Source organism: Leopardus geoffroyi, chromosome B2 (assembly GCF_018350155.1).
Source record: "Leopardus geoffroyi isolate Oge1 chromosome B2, O.geoffroyi_Oge1_pat1.0, whole genome shotgun sequence".
Taxonomy (NCBI): Eukaryota; Metazoa; Chordata; class Mammalia; order Carnivora; family Felidae; genus Leopardus; species Leopardus geoffroyi.
In genome coordinates, this window is record NC_059332.1 from 12,475,001 (window position 1) to 12,499,854 (window position 24,854).

Genomic DNA, 24,854 nt, shown 5'->3' on the forward strand with positions numbered 1-24,854 from the left:
GTTTATAAATGGCAGGTGTTTTTTTTTTTTTTTTTATTTCTTATGATTCTTTCTTTCTAGTTCTTTGGTTTCCATTGGTTGTGGGCATAATTGTAACAGCTAAAACAAGAGAAAAGTCTTCCACAGTGTGGATGAGGAACATGTTCCTGGCTGCACTTGATGGACATTGTCCTCCTAAAAAATAAGGACGCTACAAGAACCAGCAACAGTTCCTTTCTGACAACAGCGACGTTCTAAATCTGTAATGAGACAGAGGTACAGAGGTCACGTCTTTCACTTTCTGTATTTCGTGTCTGTGTTGGGGGAAGAATGGAAAAGTCTTAATTTGTTGTAACCATTAAAAGGATGATAGTTATTGTACATTATGTAGTTCAAAAGCTTTTGTTCTTTATGTTTTGGCCTTGCCAGTTCCTACTTAGAAACTTAGTATTTGTTGAATCCTTGGTGACTCTCTATTGGCAACTGAAAATTGATTGTCCCTTATTCTGTAAAAAAAAGAAAAAAATTCAGGCAGAAATACCGTGGCTGTCTTATCCAGCGTCTTGGTGTTTTCTTAGCACTGAGCAGTTTTAGTGAGAGGTCTTTAAATGTGCAAAAGGACATTTAGTCTATCGGAATTTATATTAGCATTTTGTAAACTATGCTGGAAATTCTCTCATAGTTAAATTAACCAGATTAATCAGACTGAAATTGAAGAACCAGATGGAGGTTACTCTTCAAATGGCAAGGGGCCACCTTTCCATCTTCTTTGACGGCTCAGTATATATCGTTAAGGTATTTGGGAGATTGAAAATAGAATCACAGAACTACGTGACAGGGTAAGAAGTTTGGTAAAGATGCACTTGGCCATTGTTTATATAAACTGATGTTAACACTTCCTGCAAGGGAGAGTCATATTTTAGGTATGCACATACGAGGTGGAAAAGGTTATCCTGGAGGGGTCTGGTCATGCATCCACAGAGAGCTTCAGCTCTGGAGTCAGATGGCCCGCGTTGGAGTCTCACCTCCGTCACATTATGTGTGGTGTTGGGCAGGCGATGTAACTTCCTTGCAACTGTTTCTCCAACTGTAAAAAGTCATATAAAATTCGTGGAACAGCGTCTTAACACATTATGACTGTATTAGTTATCTACTGCTGTGTTATAAATTACCCTGCAACTTGGGCGTTTCAAATAACAAATACTTACTATCTCACAGTTTCTGTGAGTAGGAGCCAAGGCACATCTTTGATCCATGTCTGTGGCTTGGGGCCCCCATAAGGTTGCAGTCAAGCCATTAATTAGCCCAGGCTGCAGCCTCATGTGAAGGATGGGGTGGGGGTGAGGTTGGGATCTGCTTCCAAGCTCATTCGTACAGATGCTAGCAGACCACATGGGCCCCTCCACAGGCTGGCCTCATAGCCTGGCATTGGTGGGTGACCCAGGAGAGAATGTATGAGGACATTCAAGATGGATGCCAGTCATGTAGTCACCTAATCTTGGAAATGGAACCTGTTACCTTTGCCAGCCTCTGCTTGCTAGACGAGAGTGACTCAATCCAGTCCATACTTAAGGGGATGGTATTTTAGACTTCCGTATCCTACCATCTACTTGGTATCTAAGGATGTCTAATAGGCATTTTAAACCTAACATGCAAAAATGGAGTCCCCAGCACCTGCTTTTCCCACGATCTTTTCTGTTTGGTGAATGGCAACTCTGTTCTTATAGATGATCTGGTCAAAAATTTGAACTATCCTTCTTAACTCTTTTCTTGCTCTTATACCCCTTGTCAACTTGACTTTCAAAATATATCCAGGATCTCACCAGTTCTCACTACCTCCTCCCCCAGTCCACGTGTTGGGTGTCTCACCTGAATTTTTGCAGTAACCTACCTGGGCTCCCTGTCTTCAGCATTGTCCCCTTAGGGCCTGTTCTTCACAGCAGACAGAATGATCCCTTAAACATAAGGCAGAGCATTAGACTACTCCATTCACAATTCTCTAGTGTCTTCTCCTGTCACTCGGAGTAAAAAGCCAAAGTCTATGCAATGGCCTACAAGGCCTCTTGTGATTATAAAATTATTTTTCTGTATTTAATTGTATAAAATGATGTTTGTATAATAAATACCCATATACATATGTCTGTGAAAGCACGTATTTGTATGTTTAATTGCTTAATTTATCTAGAATCTATTTTCTGAATCATGTAAGATGGGGATCTGACTCTTTCCAAATAATGAGCTAATTTTCCTGGCACTATATATTGAATAGAATACCCATTCCCCACCGGCATGGTATTCCACCACGAACCTGGTAGTTTTTTTCCCCATGCAGTCTAATTGTTGAATTTTAGAATAGTGATATTCCTAACAGGTCCTATAAGATACAATTTAGAGATTTCATTTGATGTGGGATACTCAAATACATATAAAAACAACTTGAATTCTAGTTGGGAATTAATGATGGAGAACAGTTACTTGTGTCCCTTTATATGAGAGATAAGGAACTAATTCTACCTGGGAGATTGTGACTTAAATTGAAAAATCCAGTTAGCTGCAAAACTCAGATGAAAAGAAAGGGGAAAAAAAAATCCTCATTGCTTTTAGGCCACTGTTTCTGACACGTGTTGATCTACTTTGCTGTCGCTGCTTAGAGCTGTTGAGAAAGTTATCACGAAAATGCTTATCGAATTTCAGACCCTGTAAGGATATCATCTGGATTGAGATCCTTGTTTATCCAGGTAACTTTCAGCATGCAGGCATATCTGTGAATGCTGTAGTCCCCTGGTGTTCTTTTGTTCTGTCTAGACTTTTGGTCTTATCTCTGTTTATGGCTTCGAGCAAGAATGGGTATGCAAAGGAGATTAAACTGTTTTGTTGGTTGGTTGTTTTGTGGTGTTTTGTTGGTTATTAGCATTAGCGGCCCTGCTGAAGAGTTTGCTGGAAGATGGAAGTTATGTTGAAATTCTCGCTTGAAAGGAAGTGGATAGAATGTTCGGTGGTTTCCTTTTGACAAAAACGGTCTCATACCTGGTGCACGGTGTGTCATTGAGGGTCGACTATAAATCACAAAACGAATCGCTTCGACTCCTTCACATCTACAGAGATAAGAGTGGGAAATCGTGTCACTGAGACCCGTCCTTGTCCCTCCCTTTTTTTTCCTCCTCCACAAGACGTGTGACTTGCCCCGTGTGGACTTGTCCCTTGGCTCTGGCAGCCAAGGAAGGGCCCTGAGCTAATGAGGGAGGCGTGCTTCCTCTCCTGGATGATTTTACTACCACTTGGTGCCAAGATAGAATCCAGAAGCGAATGTCTTTCTTTAGGCAGAAACAGCACAGAGAAAGAGAGAGAAAGAGGGCCGAGAGAAAATAGAGAGCTTCTGGTAAACTTTGAACCAACACCATACGTGGCAGTCAGTGAGCAGTGGGCACGAGTGATTCCACCCAGAGTCTGGTCAAGGCGCAGATGAACCTGCTGTGTGCCCGGCCTCCCTGGGCCGGCAGCTTCCTTTGCGGAAGAATCTTGAACTCGACGACAGAGACCCCTCCAGGTCGAAACCACCGAGCTGGAGAGCTGGTAACAAATGAAAGAAAGGCAGTAGTTTATTTTTAGTAAAAGAAGATTGATACCAATAACTCGCAGTGGGCTTGCCTAAATCCTCCTCTTCCCTTTCAAATTCTGTTTTTACCCAAACGGTAAGCTAAAGACAGTTTGTCGTGCTCTGAACTTCCTGGCTTGTGTTGATTTGTTAGCAATATGTTGCTGTTACACATTTGAGTGGGAGCTGAGTTACATTGCATGAAAAAGCTGCTCTAGAGGCTAATAAAAATCGTGACAACCCCACTTTCGGTGGGTATTGATAGCATCAAGAAAATAAAAAAGACTTTGCCATTTTCAGGCAGTCACTCTTCCAACTAGACTGAAAATATAATGGGCTTCAACTCAACTCGCTCGTTTAAACATTACCCCAGAGCAGCTTTCTCTTCCTCCTCAAAAGTTCTGAGTGCCTACATGAATTTAACCACAGACAGACACAACCCCCTCCCCCCAAAAGGTCTTTTCGAACACGTTGAGTATTTTATCAAGCAATGGCTTCAGAAGGCTCTCAAGGAATCGGTAATTCACGCAGTCACCTTGTGAGACAGGAAAGTATATATCCGCTCTCTTACAGCTGGGTCATCGGATAGTGACCTGGCAGTGGCCGCAGGACCTTTGCAAACACGTGGAGTTTGGAGTCACAAGTGGGTTGCAGTCATCCTGGTGAGAGAACCGGATGGTGGTCTTGCTGTGTGTTTGCAAAACAGATGAGGAAGAGCTCCTAAAGGGCTAGAAAAGGCTGCAGACGGTTTTGGAAGGCCGTTTCCAGTCTCAAATGGCCAATGTCAAAATAAACAGCAGTGGGGGGGACTTGTTAGAGCGTGGGAAGAGCTCGAACAAAACCCCGTGACAGGTGACTGTTATAAGTCACAAAGCAGAAGAGGACTCTCCGAAGCCACCTTGTCACACACGGTTCTCATGTGTATGCTTTGTTGGCACCTCTGAGGAGGGGTAGAGAGGCATGCGCATTTTAACCATTCGTTTCATATTTAGCGTGTAAAGTAAATGCCGTTTTCCAGCTTGGGCGGGGGGCAGTTCTTGATCAAGTTGTATCGAGACTCGGCATGAACACCCATCGATTAAATTACCTGTTTCCGGTGCAAAATAGAAAGTTTCCTCTTTCTGACCCTGTCTCTTTTTTGTTGTTGTTGTTCAGTCCTAACCGCCCTGTGTTTAAAGATGTTAATGTTGGCTCAGTGAGTCTGAGTCTTTAATGGGCAGAATCAGATGACTTTTGATTTGACACGAAACTTTCTCCCCTTTCTATCCTTGATAACTGCCCATCAGTTATCTCTAATTATTAAACGTAAGGAATCCTTCTTTATATATTTATTTCAGTTAGTAAACTTGAAATTCTGCAAGCACGTTGCCGGTGGTTTATATCCCAGCTTTCAGAATACGCTACCTATCCGACAGGTGTTCCGTTTTCTTTCCCCCTTCTCTCTTCCCACCTCTAGTATTTCAGGGTACCATATGTAGATCAGTCGTGTGATAGCTTCGTTCTGATCATGAACATGCTTGTTTGAGGTTATAAAGAATACATCTGAGAGAGGTCAGGGATTTCCCCCTGAATATCAACTAACTGCTTGAAGTGGCATTTTTCATTCTGACTTGTTTTGTTTTCTTTTCCTGTAGCATACTGGAGCAAAATGAAAGAGTTTATTCTGAGGCCTCTGATGCACTGCTTCCCCAGGCCATGAGGAAGAAAGAGTGGACTTCAGCCTGTATGAATGGTCTTGAAACACGAATGGTTGTGGGTAAGTCTTCCAAAGGACTTGGCATTCGTTAGCTTTAGATGTCATCAACCATCGTTTATTCGGTGGCTCGGGACATTTTTTTTAAGGGCATGGCTGTTCCTCCACAACCCAAGCAACAGGATGTTTGAGAGAATGTTGATGAAGAGCCCAGAGAGCAACTAAATTTACTCAGTGTGTTTCTGAAATTTGCAGAGTAGTGGGATCTGAGGACAATGCATTTGTGGTTAGAGAAGACCGAAACAAACAAACAAACAACTGTACACACAAACAACCAACAGACTACACCTTCCAGACATTCCTTTTAGCTGAGAGCGTAAGGAATTAAGCACACCCGAGACCCTCGATTCACTCTGAAGGCAGATTTGTTACCCCGTAGTGGAGTATCGGGATGGGCAAAGTGAGAAGTGCTGGGAGTTTCCGTCTTGCTCAGTAAATAATTTCTGAGCACCTTTTAAAAACCGTATGTGGAGCCCTGAATGACAGCCTCGATCTGGAGGTAGAATTCAAATGCTCCAAACTGGTAGCAAACAACAGATAAGTTCCCAACGAGACACAAACATATTGTCGTTTTTCCAAGGAAGGTTGATCAGCCTCGTTGGTTGTAGTTCTTGGGCACGGTCCTCACACGGAAGCTACTTCTGCACATCTCTCTTGGTGACCTTGGACAACTTACTCGTCCTCGTGGAATGAGTCACCTGTAAAAATGCCAGCGCACGCCTTCATGGTCTCTTGCAGCTCTAAAATCCCACAGCTGACTCTAGCGAAATTAATGAAATAATTAGACCCTTGGGTTCTCGGTCAGCCAAATCAATTGTGAGCCCTTGGCAAGTAATCTTTGGCAGGGGTGGTGCTCGCTGGATGGGCCAGTGTGGAGAAGAGGGGCCAGGCACTTGGTGGAGGGAGGGCCCTTCTCCCTCCTTCTCCCTACGATCTTGCGAACCAACCCTTTGGTCAGAGAGGCCTTGCGGTGTCTGTGGTTAGTAATGTCTTGCGGCATTAAAGACAACGTGGCACGTTGTTATATGAATGTAATGCAATGTGATATATTACAGTATAGTATGATGTAATATCGTCCTTTATTTTTCTGTCGTGGATCTCCCTCTTCCTTCTCTGTTGGCTGTCACTGTCATACGGGTTATCTGCCAGTCTCTGAACCCCACGAAGCCCCAAACTTTGTCTTACGTTGAACAGGATTGATTATTTTTCTTTCTTACTGAACATCCCTGTTCTGAACAGAGCTCTGAATGACACTTTAAATGATGCTCACATATCACTCTTGTTAGCAGCCTGCTGTCCGCTTCAGAGTGGTGCATTATTTGGGTTTCATAACAGCATTTTTCCCCCCTCTGACAAATGTTAAATTACGAAGTGCAGGAAACCACATGAATGCGGTGGGATGAAAATGTGAACACAGTGTTATCTGGAAACGCCAGTGTTATGATTCTTTCTCCTGGTGACAGTCTCCTCCCTGCACTCAACGTATAAAGCCTATTTACCTGTTTGGTGGCCGCCTTCTAACTCCTGTCTTTCTCTTCACTAATACTGTGTGCCACGGTCCCCGTATCACACTGAGTCGGGAAGTTTGTTTAAGACAACTCCCTGGGGCTGTCTCTTTCTCTCCAGGTCCTGCCTGACCACTGAGCCCGGCTCACATTCACAAAGCCTTCCCAGAATGCTCTGGCCTCTATGAGCTCCTATAACATTTAGAACTTGCACCATAAAAAAAAAAAAAAAAATGTATGGCTTCCTATTGCTTTGTGGGTGTTTGCTGCCACCCCATCTGGGTTGCAGGCTGCTGGAGGGCAGGGATCACATCCGAGCCCACAGTTTCTCAAAGGCGGTCTAGCCCCAGGACCTCCTGCAGCAGAATCACCTGGGCATAGAAAGCAGCAGATTCAGCAACACCAGGCTCGATGAGTCAGAATTTCTGGGGATGTCGAGCCCGAGAAACTCACCGCAGACAACTCTTGAGTGCACAGAGGTTTGTGAAAACTGCCTGAGTTTACCTCTTCATCCTCCCCTGTACCTACCTCCTCACGCGCGGCATAGGGTCTAGATCTGAGCGCATCCCAGATACCCGGGACGTATTTGCTTGCTGATCTAAACAGCATCCTGCTGTGATGGTTGCACTCGCGCTTCAGTCGCCCTAGCCTTTTTGGGATGTGAAGTCTGCATATTCTCTGAACCCTTAGAAACCTCGTTTTGGCTAAATGTGTAGTCCCCTAGGCCGGAGGCTCTTCCGGAAGCCTTCTTTTTATATCTCCTCTTCACGCAGTGACCCTGCCTGTCCCTATTCATGGAGCAGCCCCTGCCCACGTGCAGCCCAGCAGTAACGTCAACTCTGGGGACAGGGACCGGAGTGTCAGGGCAGGAGACAGAGCTGAGGTGGGAGCAGCGCTGGGCTGACCTTGACTGCTTTATCCTCGGATCCCAAGGCCACGCCTGCTGCCCTTGGCAGTGTGTTTTGAATGCTATTTTCTTTCAGCTGTTAGGGCTCGGAGGTTGTCCACTTTGGTGGCAGGAGAGCGATCCCATTGCTGAAAGCAATAAAGTTAAGCTGCAGTGGACAGACATCAAAGCAGCCCCGGTGCCAGCAGCAGATTCAGAATTTGGATCTGCTGACAACAGACCGCGGGGTGACACGGGCCCCCTCCTTCCCTTCTCTGCTTGCTCCAGCAAGGGCGAGCCTGGCAGAGGAGTTTGCTTCTAGTGCAACTCCTGATGCCCTTGCTGGTGGGTCCAGCCCTGAGACGAGATCTGACAGAAACCCAACCAAAGAGCTCTTGGAAGCCCAGCCAGCCTGTAAGGGAACCAATGGGCTAATCGGGAAATGTACCTAGCTGTGAACACAGCCACTACCGGAGCGCCTGGGTGGCTCAGTGGGTTGAGCGTCCGACTTCGTCTCAGGTCATGATCTCGCAATTGACGAGTTCGAGCCCCACATCAGGCTCTGTGCTGACAGCTCGGAGCCTGGAGCCTGCTTCGGATTCTGTGTCTCCCTCTGTCTCTGCCCATACCCTGCTCATGCTGTCTCTCTCTGTCTCGAAAATAAAGAAAACATTAAAAAAAATTGAACACAACCACTACCATTAAACATTTTTTTTTAACATTTTCTCTAGTATGTTTTAAGGTTTATTTACTTATTTTGAGAGGGGGTGTAGAGAGGGAGGGAGAGAAGAATCCCAAGAAGGCTCCACGCTGTCAGCGCAGAGCCCGACGTAAGGCTTGAACTCACAAACCGTGAGATCACGACCTGAGCTGGGATCAAGAGTCGGACGCTCAACCGACTGAGCCACCCAGGTGCCCCCAAACCTTTTTTTTTTTTTTGCAACTTTTTGCATGTTTTCACTCTTGCTTAGTCACACACAGTGTTACTTAAGAGAAGTTGTGCCAGTCTTAAATTACGTTTGTGTTGCAAGGCACATTCAGGCGCAGTGACAGGAAGCATCTTCTCCCACGTGTCCGAATAATTTTGCTGATGGGGGGTTTGGAGAGCAAGAAGGTATAACAGAATGGGTTGGGAATGGGGTTTTTTCCTCATTTTCAGCTAAGGGGAGAAAAGAGAGCCCAGGTTTCCGAAGCAATGCTGAGAGCAAAAGAGGCTTTGGCTCACGTGCTTGGTCAAAATCTGCCTAGATGTCCTCTCTGTAGCCTGTTCCGGTTCAGTGGGGGTGAAGCCTGCCTCTGTGATGCAGGAGCCAGGTGCACAGGCCGTCGGTCACGGGAGAGAAACATACAGGTGTTGACATGAGTGTCTTGAGACTTCATTAAAGGTTTTAAAGTGGAGGAATGACGAGGGGCAAAATTAAAGAAATTATAAGGCATACGATTTTAGTGAACTACCAAAGGCATTGCTATTTTGGAGGTCCTTAACAGTGCGTGGAATTTTTCCTGATGAGTAGTCATCCGTGGTTGGGAGAAAGGAGCGCTGGTTCTAAAAGAACATTTGACTACATCACTTGTGTTGTTTACCACGAGGCATTCTCGAGAACTGCAGATTTTCCAAATGGCTTCCTAAATCATCGGCGCTGCTTTTGCAAGGCAGATATAAATAGGGAACAGTCAGTCCAGTACCCTCCCTGAAGACCATCACTGGAAAGCTCTTTAAAGGCTTTCTAGCCTAGAGAAGTTAGACAGCCATCATGCACCCAAGCTGATGTTCTCTGTAAAGCAGTACTAAGCATGCCTTCCGGGTGATGTGTTATAACCCTCTCTTCTTGCTGATAACTATCATGGGCTCATTGTACCAGTCCTTCAGAGAAGCGATGTGGTTTTGTATAACTGAGTGAAACCACACCAGTTCAGGAAATGCAGTGAATTGCCTTATAATAGGCATCATCAAAACAGATGGTGATTAACTTGGAAGGTACCCTTCCTTGGTGACAGTTTGAAAGCTTTGAAAGGAGGTGTTTGCGGTGCATCAAAAGAAATTAGGATTAAACTGCCACATTTGCACACGGTTGGCGTGAAAACTGAAAAGAAACTCATCAGAGTTCCTTACTGCACATGCTTTCCCTGAAGGCATCATCACATCGTGGCTTCATTATCCATTCCACTCTAATGACTAACGTTGCTCTCTCTTCCTCCCTGGAGTTTAAGACCATTGGCTTCCAACTTCCTCCCAGATGGCTCTGGTTGGGTGTCATAGGTACCTCCAACTTGAGTCTACACCCCCTCCTGTCTCTGCCCCGTCTCCCTTTATGGGTTCCTTGTTTTTAAATTTTTTTTTCAACGTTTATTTATTTTTGGGACAGAGAGAGACAGAGCATGAACGGGGGAGGGGCAGAGAGAGAGGGAGACACAGAATCAGAAACAGGCTCCAGGCTCCGAGCCATCAGCCCAGAGCCCGACGCGGGGCTCGAACTCACGGACCGCGAGATCGTGACCTGGCTGAAGTCGGACGCTCAACCAACTGCGCCACCCAGGCGCCCCACCTTGTTTTTAAAGAAACAGGATCAGCGACCAGCCAGTCATTGATGCTGGACACCATCTCCTCTTCCAACGCTTCGGCCCTTGACCACCTGCTAGAGTTTTACCTCTTGCTTATTACTTCACGGTCTTCCCACTCTTCTCCATTCCTCTGCTCTTGTTCTGTTGCTGTCGTTACCATCCCTTGCCCGACCTCTGCAGGCACTGCCCAGAGACTACATTTGCCTTAGGTCTTTCTTCCTGTATTCCATTCATCCTACTGTTTTGAGACTTTCCTTCCCAAAGATAAGGGTCTGGTTGAATCACTCTCATTCCTAAAAACCCTTGACAGCCTGCGCAAGTATGGATCCTTTCACGTTAAGGATCGAACTCAGACTTCAAACTTGTGTTTATGATCGATTACATATTGATGCGCATTGATTACAAAATCATGATGAAATGTGTGCCTGTGCCTGTCAACAAAGCCTGGAAGTAAGGAAAGCAAAAATTAAGATGTTTGTAGGATTAGAGCGGTTGGTACTTTTCTTTAGAAATAATACTCCTCTGGTGTTTTCCATCGCAATGAATGAATATGATGAAGTAAAAGGAAAGATTTAAAGGATTTTGTTAGCTTCCCTTTCCCTACAAGATAAAATGGTGACTTAACTGCATGACATTCAAGATCCCTGGGAATTCATTACCAAGTCACCATCGAAATCTCGTCCCTCCCTCCCATCTCCCCACATGACACTTCTTGCCTTTCTAAATATACTGCGTGCTTTAGCAGCCATGACTTTTTCATGTTGATTCTTCTGCCTGAAATTCTGTTTCTCTACCCAGTGAACATCATTCACTGATGCCTGATGGGAATGTCCTCTCTTCCTACGTGAGCTCTGTGGATGGCAGTTCTTTGATTTTGCAGCCATCTCTGTGGATGACCCACAAGGGTGGAGATTGGTCTATTTTAAACCTTGTATTCTAAGTAGTGAATCCATTCCTATGCACAGTATGGCTTAATAAATATTTACCAAAGGTAAAAAGAGACAACTCATTTAGAAGTATACAAGTAGGGGGGGTGCCTGGGTGGCTGAGTCGTTGAAGTCTGACTCTTGATCTCAGCTCGGGTCTTGGGGTCGTGAGGTCAAGCTCCGGGTTGGTCTCCCTGCAGGGCGTGAAACCTACTAAAAAAAAAAAAATAGACAAGTAATCCTTCAAGTAAGATTTAAAATGTTTCAGATCATCTCAGTGCTAATTACGGTGTTGTAAAAATTATAAAAAGTTGATGTCTTAGGTTAAACGATTTTTACGAAAGTCACCGGACTCAGCATCATACCATTTTAAGTAAACCAGTAGAGTGAATCTTTGGTATTTGAAAATTCTAACGTCAGGTAGAATCACTTCAGCTCCTCAGGAGCCATATTTGTGAAGTTACTAGAAATTGCTTTTTACTGTTCTATGTCATGAAAAAATCATATCGGCCAAATCAGAAATCCACAGAAATGACACATCCAGTATTGGCAACATAATATGAATATGTGGTATTTTTTCCTGAAGGGGATTGAAAAAGCCAAGACTGGGTAACATTAAAGGATTGATATAACATTTTCAATTCTGAAAGGCTATTCTACTCTAGAAATATACTTGTTACTATTTTTTCGTTTCTAAGAATTCTGTTTGGTTAAAATTGCAAAGGAGAAAAAAATATCTTGGCTGAAACAAAATGAAAAGTCATCTCCAAAATTAATTTGGCATCCTCAAAAGTTCCTTTGCAAAGGGAGGAGGAGGTTTTTTAATATCACATGTTAAAAATGCCACTAAAAAAAATCATCATTTGCACTTGTGAGCAAGGAATTCAGAATGGTATTTAATGGAGATCAATGTGCGAGGCATGTTACCCATCTTTTTAAACAATATTTTGACATTAGGGGAAGGCTGTTTAATAGTGTACATTGTTTTATAATATATATTATACATGCCATATATATTTTTCCTATTAATGTTTTGGTTAGCGTCAGTAAGTCGGGATAGAGAATTTCAGTTTAAGATTTGCCACTTTTTCTGCGTGATATTCCTACCTGACCTTCAGTTTGCTTGCCCGTGAAATTATGACAAACGTTGAACCACTGTTGGAATAACGAATTTAGAAATTGATCAGTCAACAACATGTGCTGATTGACCGACTAACAAAACCTTAAATACCGTATCACTTTGCAGCACCTCCTAGAAGTTGATCTTTGTCTGTTCTGCAGAGAACCTTTGCTGAATTTGTTATTTTTCTGTTCTGAGCCTTGCATTCATTTGTTTTTATTTTATTTTTTTAATGTCTCTTTATTTTTGAGGGGGGGGAGCGGGGGAGGGACAGAGAGAGAGGGAGACGGAGGATCTGAAGTGGGCTCCTTGCCGACAGCAGAGAGCCCAACTTGGGGCTCGAACTCACGAACCATGAGATCGTGACCTGAGCCAAGGTCGGATGTTTAAGCGACTGAGCTGCCCAGATGCCTGCTTTGTATTCATTTAAAAGCCTGACCATTTGGCTGTTTAGAAGATGCACCAGGAAATATGTGTATCTGAAACTGGTATATCAATGTACGTCAGCTACACTTCCATTAAATACACACACACACACACACACGCACAAAACGTTAGCCGTTATGGTCCTGTTACTTTCATGGTATCCAGTTAGACTGTTACTCAGTTTGTAATAAAAATTTTCCAGCCTTTATTCTTGGTGCCTTCCTCCCAACTGAATTCATGCGTCTTTGCTCTGTTAGGGGAGGCGCAGTGTGTGACAGAGCGCGGTCTGGGAGGGTGAGAAAACGCTGTGGGAACGCAAAGGGGTGAGACGGCTGGTCCAGCTATAAAGTGGTGAGGACGTGGCGGAGGGGTTTGGAGCTAGACTTTGAAATATGGCTAGGATCCCGAATGGTAGGAGGGTGAGGAATGAAAGCGAGGAGAAGGAAGAGGGCACGTCGTGGACCGGCTCGGGCCCAGTGTGAGGTGGGTGAGAGAGAACGATGAGAGATTGGGGAGGAGCGGGGCTGCTTGAATAAAGATGGTAATAATAATGATTAGTGTGAACTCTTAATGGAGCAGCTGCCTTACAGCAGATTCTGTGAGTGTGCTTTACAACTCCCTGCAGCACAGCCCCATTTTACAGGTGAAAACAGTGGGTTTAATCCCATACTCAGGGTTGGAATTTGATCTCAAGTGGTGGAGAGCCATTCATTGAAGGTTGTGGAACAGGAGAAGGTCATGATCAGACTTGGCACCGATTTACTTACCTGCTCTGATAGCCTCGAAGTTCCCTGTAGTTAAAGACAGGTCTCATACCGCTGCATGTTCCCTCAAGGAGTGTCGCTGGACCTTCAGCGTGGTGGAGACCCCATGAACACTGGTGGAGTCTATTTTATTTATTTGTTTTTTACCGTTATTCATTTTTTTGAGAGACAGAACACCAACCGGGGAAGGGCGGAGAGAGAGGGAGACACAGGAATCCCAAGCAGGCTCCAGGCTCTGAACTGTCAGCAGAGTCCGATGCGGGGCTCGAACTCCCGAACCGTGAGATCACGGCCTGAGTTGAAGTCGGCCGCTTAACCAACTGAGCCACCCAGGTGCCCCAGAGTCTATTTTAAAAGCTTCCTCAACAAAACTTAGGAGGCCCTTCTGGTACATTTTCCCTTTTAAAGAGGAAGCTAAGAAGAGAGAGTTAATAAACTATTTCCTTTGTGCCCGTACGTGTTTCTTCTCCTCTGATCCTCACAAAATATCTTAAAGATAATGAGTATGACTTTTACATTTAAATTATACGTTATCATGGTGGGTGAGTTATTGGTGCTGAAGACGGTCACACAGTTTGCAGGAACCAAAGCTGGGATTTGAATCCTGGACGCCCTGATCCCCTTGCCTGTACTCTGTCTTCACTCCTGCCTGTCAAACCACTTCTGATTTCCAATCCGCTCGACGCTCCCCCCTCCCAAATCCCCCCCCGCCACTGGTTTAAGGCCACTTTGCTAGCACTCTGTTGATTTCAGAGAAACGAAAGCCCACAAGGACCTAATCTACTTGGTAGAAGTTGATGGGAAAGAAATTATTTTCAGCTTCTTCAGGACCAGTATCCTTCTAAATGATGCGGCTGGCAGGTGGCCATTTCTAGGAGCCCATCAAATTATCCACTTGGAAGAGCCCGGCATCCTGTGTTGGGTACCATGCAGAGTGAAGTCACCCTTCACAATAAAACAGAGTCTGGGGTTGAGTACGTTGCAAGCACCCTGGATATTTAAGGGAAGCACTTTGCTTCTTCCATTTGATTGGCACCAAATTTATTATACTAGAAAACACTTAGCAACAGGCAGACAGCATGTGCTTTCAAATGCTGCCGGGAATTTGCAGTGACATTTACTGAAAGGGGAAGTTTAAGTCCAACAATCAAAGGTCATGGTCCGTGAACCTACAGGCACACATTATGTAAATGCAGCCCAAATCCAAAACCCAGCTTGACAAGGTTTGGAGTGGTTATCTGCTCCATGAAATTAATCTTCAGTAAGATTCTCCAAAACATCAGATGTGCTTAATGCGTTTGAATCAGGACTTGTAAACACTTGACGCCTAATACTGGTACCAAAGATCAGGAGTTAGCTCACCTGCTGCTGTGCCCACTTTGCAGGAATGAACAGGGTTTTCTCTGTTTTCCTGGTGAGCATCCCCATGGGGATTGCCTGGCAATGCCCTCATCCCCTTGGGAGAGGCAGCGAGCTAACGGTACTCTGTCTCAGAGACCTAGCCACCCTAACACCCCACTTTCAAAGTGTCCTTAATTTGATTTTTAATTACATATTTTTAATTGCTTAAAAATTTTTTTTAATGTTTATTTTTGAGATGGAGAAAGAGTGAGAGCAGGGGAGGGGCAGACACACACACACACACACACACACACACACACACACACAGAATCTGAAACAGGCTTCAGGCTCTGAGCTGTCAGCACAGAGCCCGACGCGGGGCTCGAACCCATGAACCGAGAGATCATGGCCTCGGCAGAAGTCAGATGCTTAACTGACTGAGCCTATTAAACACCAACTCCCCATTCCTTTCTCTCCTCAGCTCCTAGTCACCTCCACTTTACTTTCTACCTTGACAAGTTTGCCTATCTCAGCTCCCACATACACCTGGAATTATACAATATGTGTCTTTTTGTGTCTGGCCCTTAATTTATATTTAACAGTGTTTCAAATAAACTTGTCTCATGCATTCACTTTTAATGCCTTATTGGATTCATAATTATCATTAAGATATAATTCTCATTCTAATATAGGAAGCTAGGTCCTATAAGAATATGAGTAAGCAACAAGCTTTCAGTTATAAAATAAGTAAGTCACAGAGATTGAAAAGTGCAGCATAGGGGATGTAGCCAATACTGTCGTAATCACATTGTGTGGTGACAGATGGTGACCACACTCCTCATGGTGAGCCCTGAGTGATGTATAGAATATGTCGTATACCTGAAATGGATACATTGTATGTTGATCATACTTCAGTTGAAAACAAGGAGTAGGAGTAAACAGAAGACGTAGAAAAATTTTTCATGAGCAGTGGGAGAAAATAACGTTGGTAAAACAAAAATTAGATGCCTCAGAGGCATTCCTCTTTGGAATTGATTCCCCTTACTCGGGTGTTGCCCCTCTTCAGCCTGAATTCTCTGCAGAATTTCGACAGGCAGGCTTGCGTGTCTGTAATGCCTCCTAGGAAGAATTCGGAATTTGCCAGCCACCATCTGTAGACTGACTTGTCTTTTATTCTTCTTTTCGCTGATTTTTAAGTCAATCACTCCCGTCTCCTTGCCTCTGTCCAACAGCCAGCCGAAACATGTGATGACTGCCGTTGGAAAATGGGTGAATCACAGCCCTCTGCTTGCGGTGATGTTGCACAAAGCAGAAGTATTCCTTTCTGCATAGAAACAGAAGCGTTGTAATTTTACTGCAGCAGTGAAATTGTAGTAGAGGTGAACATAAGTCTTCTTCTATTTACATCTTTAATGAGCCACAATTAAAAGTAGTGGGTTGGCGTGTCAGAGTGAATGTGTTATTTTCAGTTTTCTATTCTGGGGATTGCTGCTCCTGGGCTAAGCCACACTTCCCTGGCACCCTGGGGCTCCAAGAGCCTTCAGCAAGAAAGCCCAGAAAGGTCTAATCTGCTTCCTGAAAGTTAATGGAACAGTAATGACTTTCTGCTGTGCTAAGGTAGAAATGTGCTTCAGATCCCAGAAGCCTGTGATTCTCGCATCTTCTGTCATGGTACATCTTTTTCTTCTCGTGAAAGGTTCCATGGATTGATTCAGTGTTGAGGTGCTCAGAGAGTCCTCTCCCTTCTCATTTTGTCTGGCCGTGATTAAGAGGCACTGGGGTGCTCTCCCTGCACTGGAGACCCGGTGTGGGGCGAGGCAGAACGTCATGTTGCAGAAGGCCCTTTCCCCGGCTCTGACTGAACCCAGACCTAAGGCCGTCCGGTTCAGGGGCGCTATGCTGGACCGCTCCACGCTGTCCTTCCCCACCTCAGCCACACTGAAGTAGAACCGCTGAGGTTAGTTGCACTGCGATGCTGACCTCAGACACTCTCTTAGGAACCCTTCGATGGGTTTCCACAGATGAGGCATCGGTGCTTGAGAAATTACTGTGGGACAGGAGGTTTTCCTGACAAGGTAGTAAAGCCACATACTGAGATTCGTTTAATAGCTCATCTAAACCATCATGTGCAAACCTTTCTGTTTACCTACTTGAGCTCAGCAAAAATGTGCACGTAGGTAATTCAGTATAGTGTCAGAGGACTGTAGGGAATTGGGTAGATGTCGGCCATTGGCAGTGGCCCCACCCTCGTGATGTGTGCCTGCGCCTGATTGTGTCACGGACCAGCCACACTTGTCTCAGGGCTAGCGACGCTTCAGCCCGCACAGGCCCTTCCTAGGGCCTGGGGTTGAATTCTAGGTGGGTAGTTTTTGTGAACTCTTTCTTAAAGATACTCACCCCACCAATACTCTCTCCCGTTGCTTGCCTAACTTTGTAAGCTTCAGACCCCACACATTGGATCCGCCCCTGATTAAGCATATGTAGAAACCATGCCTGTCCATATGGTAATTACATAAATTCACTTCTCCTTCATGTTACTTGTGAAATTCCCGCCCAAATGTGCCAGCTCACAAAACAGGAACATTAACGGTCTATGTAGAGCCTCTGGTATCATACCAGTTGTTTCCAAGGAAATTTGTATCTTGGACATTTAGCAAATAAATAATATGTTTAACTGATAGTGATTATGTCCTGAATTTCCCGAAGCGATGACTAACAGTTGTGATTCACATATTCCTGGGAATCTCCCTTCCCCCAACTTGCTGTCTGCCTGGAGCAGTGGACGGTATATCAGAGTTTCTTAGGAATATAGTACAGTAGAACTGCATAGCTTCTGACCTTCTCCCTGTGCCACATAAAGAAGAAGGAATCTAGTGGCTATTTTGTGAAACTTTTTTTTTTTTTCCCCTAGCTTGACATGGTTATTTGAAGGTAAATAATTTTCCTTGCTAAGGAGTCACTTGTTACGGGTGACTTTGATTTGACAAACAGCTGTTGATTCCTAGTGCAGAAAATTAATTTCTTTCCTCCTCTCCCAAAGAGTTGTCTTATGATTCCCAGTCTATTGTTAGGCATAAAAGCTAATTTGGTTTGGATTATTTGTTTTAAATGTACCTGGTATTCAAGCTATGATGACCTTTCCTACTGAAATAGCACTGCCGTGACCTGGGAAGAAGGACTCCAATTAAACAGAGCCCATTTTTTTTTTTAAAGAGAAGAATAAAGTATTTGCCTCTAAAATGGTTTTAAATTAATTAATGATACTCATGAACCATTTAAATTTTTTCTGAGTCAAATATCGTAAGGAGGTGTGATGTCATAGACCGTTAAGGGTGAATGACAGTCGGTGTAGACAGAAGGTCCCCATGCATGATGCAGAGCAGAGTGACCATAGAGCGCAGAATAGCCAAATATATTTTGTCCTGCCTGAAAAAGGAGGCCTGTTCCAATGGCCTGTTTGACAACAAAACTTATCTAGGTGACTTAGGCACAGTAGAGGGCCCGGAAGGGGGAGAAGGAAGCAGATGGAATGATGTAGAGTTAGAAACGCGCTTGCTTCGGGAAGAGGGCGTGGTCACCATCTAGGTTTCAGTTTTTGCCATACCACAAATTTTGTGACCTTTGGAAAGTTACTAACCTTTCTGGAACAGTTCCCTCCTCTGCAAGAGGAGGGCAGTAGCCTGGATCATCCTTGGAGGTTCCCTTCACCAGTGCCATTCTGTGTCTGAGGATTAAGCGACATCAGATTTACATGGGAAACGAGAAGGATAAGAATAGACACACAACAGGTGGAAGGGGGCAGGTATGTAAATGGGGGTCTGGCACGCAAGGGGGAAATAGCCCTGGTGTAAATTCAGATGTGCATCTGTGTCCATGGGCAAGTGACTTTTGCTGGAGGAACTGAGCGCTGCTTGAGGTTAGGGTTGAGCCCTGGGCCACTGACTTGCACCACATCTCCCAAGGAGCCCTGTTTCCCTTTGCGTGGCCTGTGCTCCTCACCCTTCTCTTAGTGCAGGAGGCTTTGCAGTTGAGGCTGTGCTGGCCTCCTTGCCTCCTCACCCCTCACATTCTCACCTCGCCTTCATTTGTCCCTTCAGGATGCTTCTGGAGGTGCTCATGGGCCTTGGGAGATTACCTTCCTCATGCCGAAGCCCCGCTGAAATTCTTTGCGAACTGTCCCGCTTCGAGAATCAGACACGATTGTGTCTGTTTTTGCCTGCGCTCACAACGTGCGGGTGCACTTTTGTAGTCAGCAGAGTAGGTTGAATGTGAAGAGCCGGGAATCCTTGCCAGGTTGCTATGTTGTTGTTTAGTTAACACTGAACTTGGTCACATCCTCAATTTCTGGGCAGCGTGTGAGAATAGTTCCTTCTCCCGAGAGTTTATCGGACCAGTGCGGCTGTAAGCACAAGACAGCAATAGTAGCGTGCGAATGCAAGCATTAGACATTTTCTGAGTGCTTACTGTGTACCCAAGTACTGGGCGAAGAAGCACTTTATACGCACTAAATGTGCGTGTCTGCAAACATAACACAGCGATGAAAAACAAACGTCTGATTCTCACAACTCTAAGAGATTGGGGATCATTATTATCTACGCTCTACGGATGACAGAACTGAGGCCCAGGAAGGAGAAATGACTTGGGCCGAGTTACAGGTGTAGTGACGTGTGCAGGATTAACTTTTCCACTAAGAGCAATCTTTGTTAGTGCGAAGTGGGAAGTCTGGCGCGGATGCCAGAATGAGTCCAGGTTAGTTTAGATGGGATTAAATGAGAGAGTGGTTTCATCGGTGTTTTGTAGGAAGGCAAGTGTCATGATCGTGTGATGTGAAGGCAAAAGGGCATTTCAAGCTAGAGGTGATTGCCTGTGAGGATCGAAGGTAAAGAAGGCAGACGGCAAACAGGTCCGTTCAGTTGGAGGGAAGAACATCCCTGCGTGTGATCAGAATCAAACGAGCAGAGCGAGGAGCTGTTTTGTTAGCTGTGGTGTAGGCATTGCTGTAATTAGTAGCAGGTCAACACCTTATAAAATCCCTCTGGAGTGTAGAGACGTGTTTCTAACAGAAACGTGTAAGTCTGCAAAGGAAGTAAGGTGCAGGTGTTAATGTCCTGCCCTTAGGAGATTTCTTCTTGGGTTCTCTTTACCAACTGACATGAGCCTCACACTCCTGCCTTGAGCTGTCACCGTCTTTGCTCGGATTTCCGTTAATTAGCTTCAGGTCTTAGGTCTATAGTCACTTGAAGTTGCTCAGACATATTTGCTCTAACCCCCCTCCCTGCCACGGGCAGCTTGGGATATTTGTCTTTTCGGACACGTCTGCCTTGCCCCGGAAGCCACATTACACACTGAGCGTGGCAGGTGCCTCTCGGGGAGGGGTGTGTAGCAACATCTTGTTGGCGAACACACATAGGCAGTGGTGGCTCCTCCAGGGCTCCAGGTGGTGGGCGTCAGGTAAGAGATTTGAACTTGGGCCAGAGCTGGAAGCAAACTGGGGTGACCTGGATTTGTGGGTGCTTGGGGAGAAAACATTAAAATGAAGAATTGTGTGGGTAGTTGGTCATGTTTGTTTCAACGGTTTTCCCCTCCAAACCTTGAAAAGAAACAAAGACGACGTGGGGAGGGATTTCTCCAGGCTTGTCAATGGCTGGTTTGTGTGTCGAATTAATTAATTGACTAATTACTTTATCTGTAGTCCTCCTTGTTTGGAAAAGACTTATGGCCGTGCCTTAGATCTCGGAATCTGTCAAACGAGAAAATCTTATGAAGTAGTCAAGTTAGCGGGTTATACGTGCCTCTTGAAAGTTTCTTTATAAGATGATTATATATCAATGAGAGATTCAGGCAAACCATAAGAGACTCTAAAATACAGAGAACAAACTAAGAGTTGATGGGGGAGGGGCAGGGGAGGGGGAGAAAGGGTGATGGGCACTGAGGAGGGCACTTGTTGGGATGAGCACTGGGGGTTGTAGATAAGCGAGGAACCACAGGAATCTACCCCCAAAACCCAGAGCACACAGTATATACACCGTATGTTAGCCAACTTGACGATACGTTTTATTAAAAAAATAAAAATCATAAAAATAAAGAATAAACATGAGTACTTAATGTATTTACATTCCTCATCCGTTTCCCACTTTTTGAAAAACGCGCTTTCCTTTGACCTTCAGATTGTTAGACTGTTGAGCAATTTTACATTTTCTAGTTTCTGTCCAGGTCGCTGTTTGTGAAACTCTAGTGTTGACATGGCAACTCTAGTTTTTTGTCTTTTTCCTTAAAGCCCCTCCTGCCTTTTGGAGCTCTGTGGATGCAGCAGCAGTGAGGGCCCCCTCCACCTGCGGGACCCTTGCCGCCTCCCCACCCCTCATCCCTGGGCTTCATTATGGAGTCTTGCTCTGCTTGGTAGCATGACCCCGAGAAAGTTCAGTTGTTCCGTGGTTCCGGGTCGTTGACAAGACTCTTGCCTCTAGGCATTCAGATCAGAACTCTGGAGAGCAAGGACTTCCTGTCTCCCTTCTGCCCACCAGTCTCCAGGAAATACTAGAGTTACCTCGTGCTAACCTCCTATCTTAATTTATCAAGTTCTCGTGCATATTGCCACAGGAACTCCTCATTTACGGCTCTGTGGGGAGGTTTCGATGGATGAGCAAACTTTGCAGTGTCACCCCTAAGAGGTGACGAGACTGACTCAGTGCCTCTCTCGCTGCCCCAGGAAGAATGTCTCCAGCCTGTGGAACACGGGCCAGTGGCAGGCGGTTATGTGGGGAGGCAGGGCCCATAGTCCCCTCCTCATCGACCAAAGAGTAGAAGAGAAAGGAACTTTACCTTGTGCTGGACCCCCCGTTAGGAGCATTGCTTATGCCCTCCCATTTAAACCTCATCACACCCAGGAAATGAACACTATTGCTTTTGATTTACAGACGATGCAAGACAAAGGCTAAGAAGAGTAAGAGAACAAGGATTCTAAACCAGCCGTGCCTGTCATTAAACTCACACTCGATTTTCAAGCATGAACGGGTTATTTTTGAGCTTCCCTTCCTCTTTCCTTCTGATGCTCGATTTTTAGTTATTTTATGGCAAATTGAAAAATTCCTCAAAGGGTGTGTACGGGGGGTAAATAGATGTATCTGAAACAAAACTGTTATTGATTAGCCCTTCTAATGAAGTTTTGTGGCTAAGATGAGCGTTTTACCATCACCTTGGGATTTCAGGTCACTGAGTTGAATGACTGAGAAATTAAGAAGGGAGAGTCCCGCAGAAATGGGGATCATGAAGCCAAGGATCTCATCGAGAGGTGGTGGGGAGAATCATGTAGCTCCGGGGCCTGTGTGGAGCGGACGGCGGTGGAGGGGGGGGGGGGAACTGGGAGGATTTAGCTTTGGACCTGTGACACCTGTGGTCTGTGCCATAGCAGGAGCTGCCCAGCATGCGGCACCAATATCCAGGGGTCTCAGGTGGCAAATACGGGTGCTGTTGAGTGGGAGCAGATACTGAGATTTGTGACCAGGGGTGATCGGAAGTGCCCACCTTTCTAGACCTATTTCTACCTCGAAGGTCTCTGTATGAAACACTACGCTCACGGCGCTCCCAGATCTTGGACGATTGCTGTCCATGGCAGTGGGAGGAGTCACGGGCTTGGGGTCAGAGAGACAAAGTTCAGGTCCAACATCCATCACTTGCTAATTGCGACACTCTGGACAGGTTGCTGCAAGCCTCCTCTCTTTGAAAGGTACAATGGGGAGAAGCATTGTGTCTCATAGGATTGCTGCCCATAGAGCAGTCAGCACAGTGCCTGGCACATAAAACTACCTAATTATTATTGGTTTCTAAGAGCATGTATTATTATCTAAGAGCAACTAAGAGCACAGGTGGTCTTTTTTACTGTGGTTACACAAGCTGTGGCATACCGGCGAAAGGGTCCCTCATAATTCAGCGAAAGAAATCCTTGAAATTTCTGTTACAGCAAAAAAAAAAAAAAAAAAAAAAAAAAAAAAAATGCAAATTACTACCCGGTACATTTCTGGCAGCCATATAAGCCATTTACATAATGAAACCTCTCTAATATTATTTCTATTAATAGCCACACTTCTAAGTATCAATCTGACCATTTTGTATTTAGAATCATTCTCTCTGTGAACAGATTCCTTTTATTGCCGTGTCTTCTTAATATCTTGTGACAAGTGTCATTATCTCTTTCCTCCGTAGTCTAGTGTTTGCGGTTTCATGAGCTCTTCAAATGTTAGTTTACTACCCAGGAAGCTCATTTTTAATAATGCATGCCTCGAATGTCAGAATGCTCCCAAGTGCGGACTTGCAGATGAACGTGAAGTGCTATGGGAAGGAAGGTTCTAGATTGGTACCCAGGACTAGGTTCTCTGCACCTTTATGCTCCGATGTCATCCTTGGCTTTGATGTGATTGCTTCTGTTAGCTGTTCCCCAGCGAATCCCCTGTTGATCACCCTACTAAACTACTTCACCATGAGTTTGTCCATACGTTTGGCCCACACTGTCATCTACCCACTTAGACCTTTAAGTTTCTTTATCTGCAGGTGAAGTGTGTTGTTGGATGGCATGACTGGTTCTGTCAATTGGCCTCGCAGCAATGACTTGTGTCCTTCATTAGGAAGAACTCCTTGAGGGCATATATGGCTTTTTCTCCTGTTTGCTTCTGACCCCCAGCAAGAGGGTCACAAAACACAGGGGTCCCCAGATGCTGGTGGAAAGAATTAAAGAGAGAGCACCTCGTGAAGAGAAGCCCACAGTTGGGAGGAGGCAATTGCCTTGGTAGGCAAGAGTTCTAAGCCCCGTTCAGCTCCGTGATCCTGTCAGTGGTCAGGGCTTACGTGGCGGGAAAAACATGGCAGCCACACTCTCGGGATGTATCCTCATCCTAAACTTTGTAACGTCGAATAAATGGTCAGGAGTTTTTCCTGTTCAATGATCCTTTCTACTAGGGGGTTGCAAAGGCTCTAAGCAAGTGACATTGATAAACCTTAAAAACACTTCCTTAGGTTTTTGCTATTTTTTTTTTTAAGTTACTGCTTTTCTGTTGGTCTTTGAAGTATGGTTTTACTAATTTGAACTCTTTTTATGGCCAGTAAGGGAAACTCATCAGAGGCAGCTTCAGAGAAATGGGGCTTTGGCCAAGGACCCGGGAGGCGCTCATGGATTGTAGGGGAGGGTGGGGGCTGGACCTTTGTGCTACAAAACAAAACCAACCCCAAACCACAACCAACAGTCCACAGTGTATCTGGGGTTTGGGTCATGTAGTATGAACAGGACTGTTCCCACCTGTGTGGATAGGAAGTTTCTAGAAAAACAAATGCTGCTGGACAGACAGTCCAGTGTGTGTCTCTACAGAGATTGTACCGTGGGTGTGTGATCGTGTCTTTGTCTTAACCGTGCTGCTGTGGGAGATTTTGTAATCGTTAGTGCTAAGATTGCTGGAGAAAAGAATGAATTAAGATACCTATTGTCCCATTGTAGTAATTTCTGTTTGTAGGGCTCATTAAGGTCCTTGCTCAGAATAAGCACGTCTTTTCTGGCTGGCACACGCTAACATTCACACAAGGTGCAGAGACGTTTTTCTGCTCGTTCTTGTCACTTCTTCACGTGACTTCAACCTACTGCCTCCAAATTGATGTCCCCCGGGTGCTGGAGTGGCCCAGCAGAGCTGAGTCGCACGGGGATCCCCTCTGGGGTAGGACGCTTGCCGAAAGAGGATCTTCTGGTTGGAGCGATGTTGGCTGATGCTGGGGGAAAGGTTCAAGAAGCAGCTGGGAAGGCTCCAGCCTTGAGGAGCCTCCTTTCATGGCTGAACGTAGTGAAGGAAAAACACACACTTCACTGTCGTTTCTGTCATATCCGAGAAAACAGCACCTAGTTCACTACATAGTAGCATCTGAAACTGGGTGCTCCTGAGATCTACCCTTGTATCTTAAAAGGAGGAGAGAGGCACGTCTGGGTGGCTCAGTCCGTCAAGCGTCCAACTTGATTGCG

General features: G+C 45.2%; 1 protein-coding gene across 11 annotated transcripts in view; it reads left to right on the forward strand.

The window, feature by feature from the left end:
* The window catches only part of ATXN1 (ataxin 1), a 424,117-nt gene that overhangs the window by 105,404 nt on the left and 293,859 nt on the right, over positions 1 to 24,854 (forward strand). For all 11 annotated transcript variants that reach the window (XR_006717031.1, XM_045497312.1, XM_045497308.1 and 8 more), the window contains one exon: positions 5,209 to 5,330. The gene's annotated coding sequence lies outside the window, so the exon portion shown is untranslated. The remainder of the gene's footprint in view (positions 1 to 5,208; positions 5,331 to 24,854) is intronic.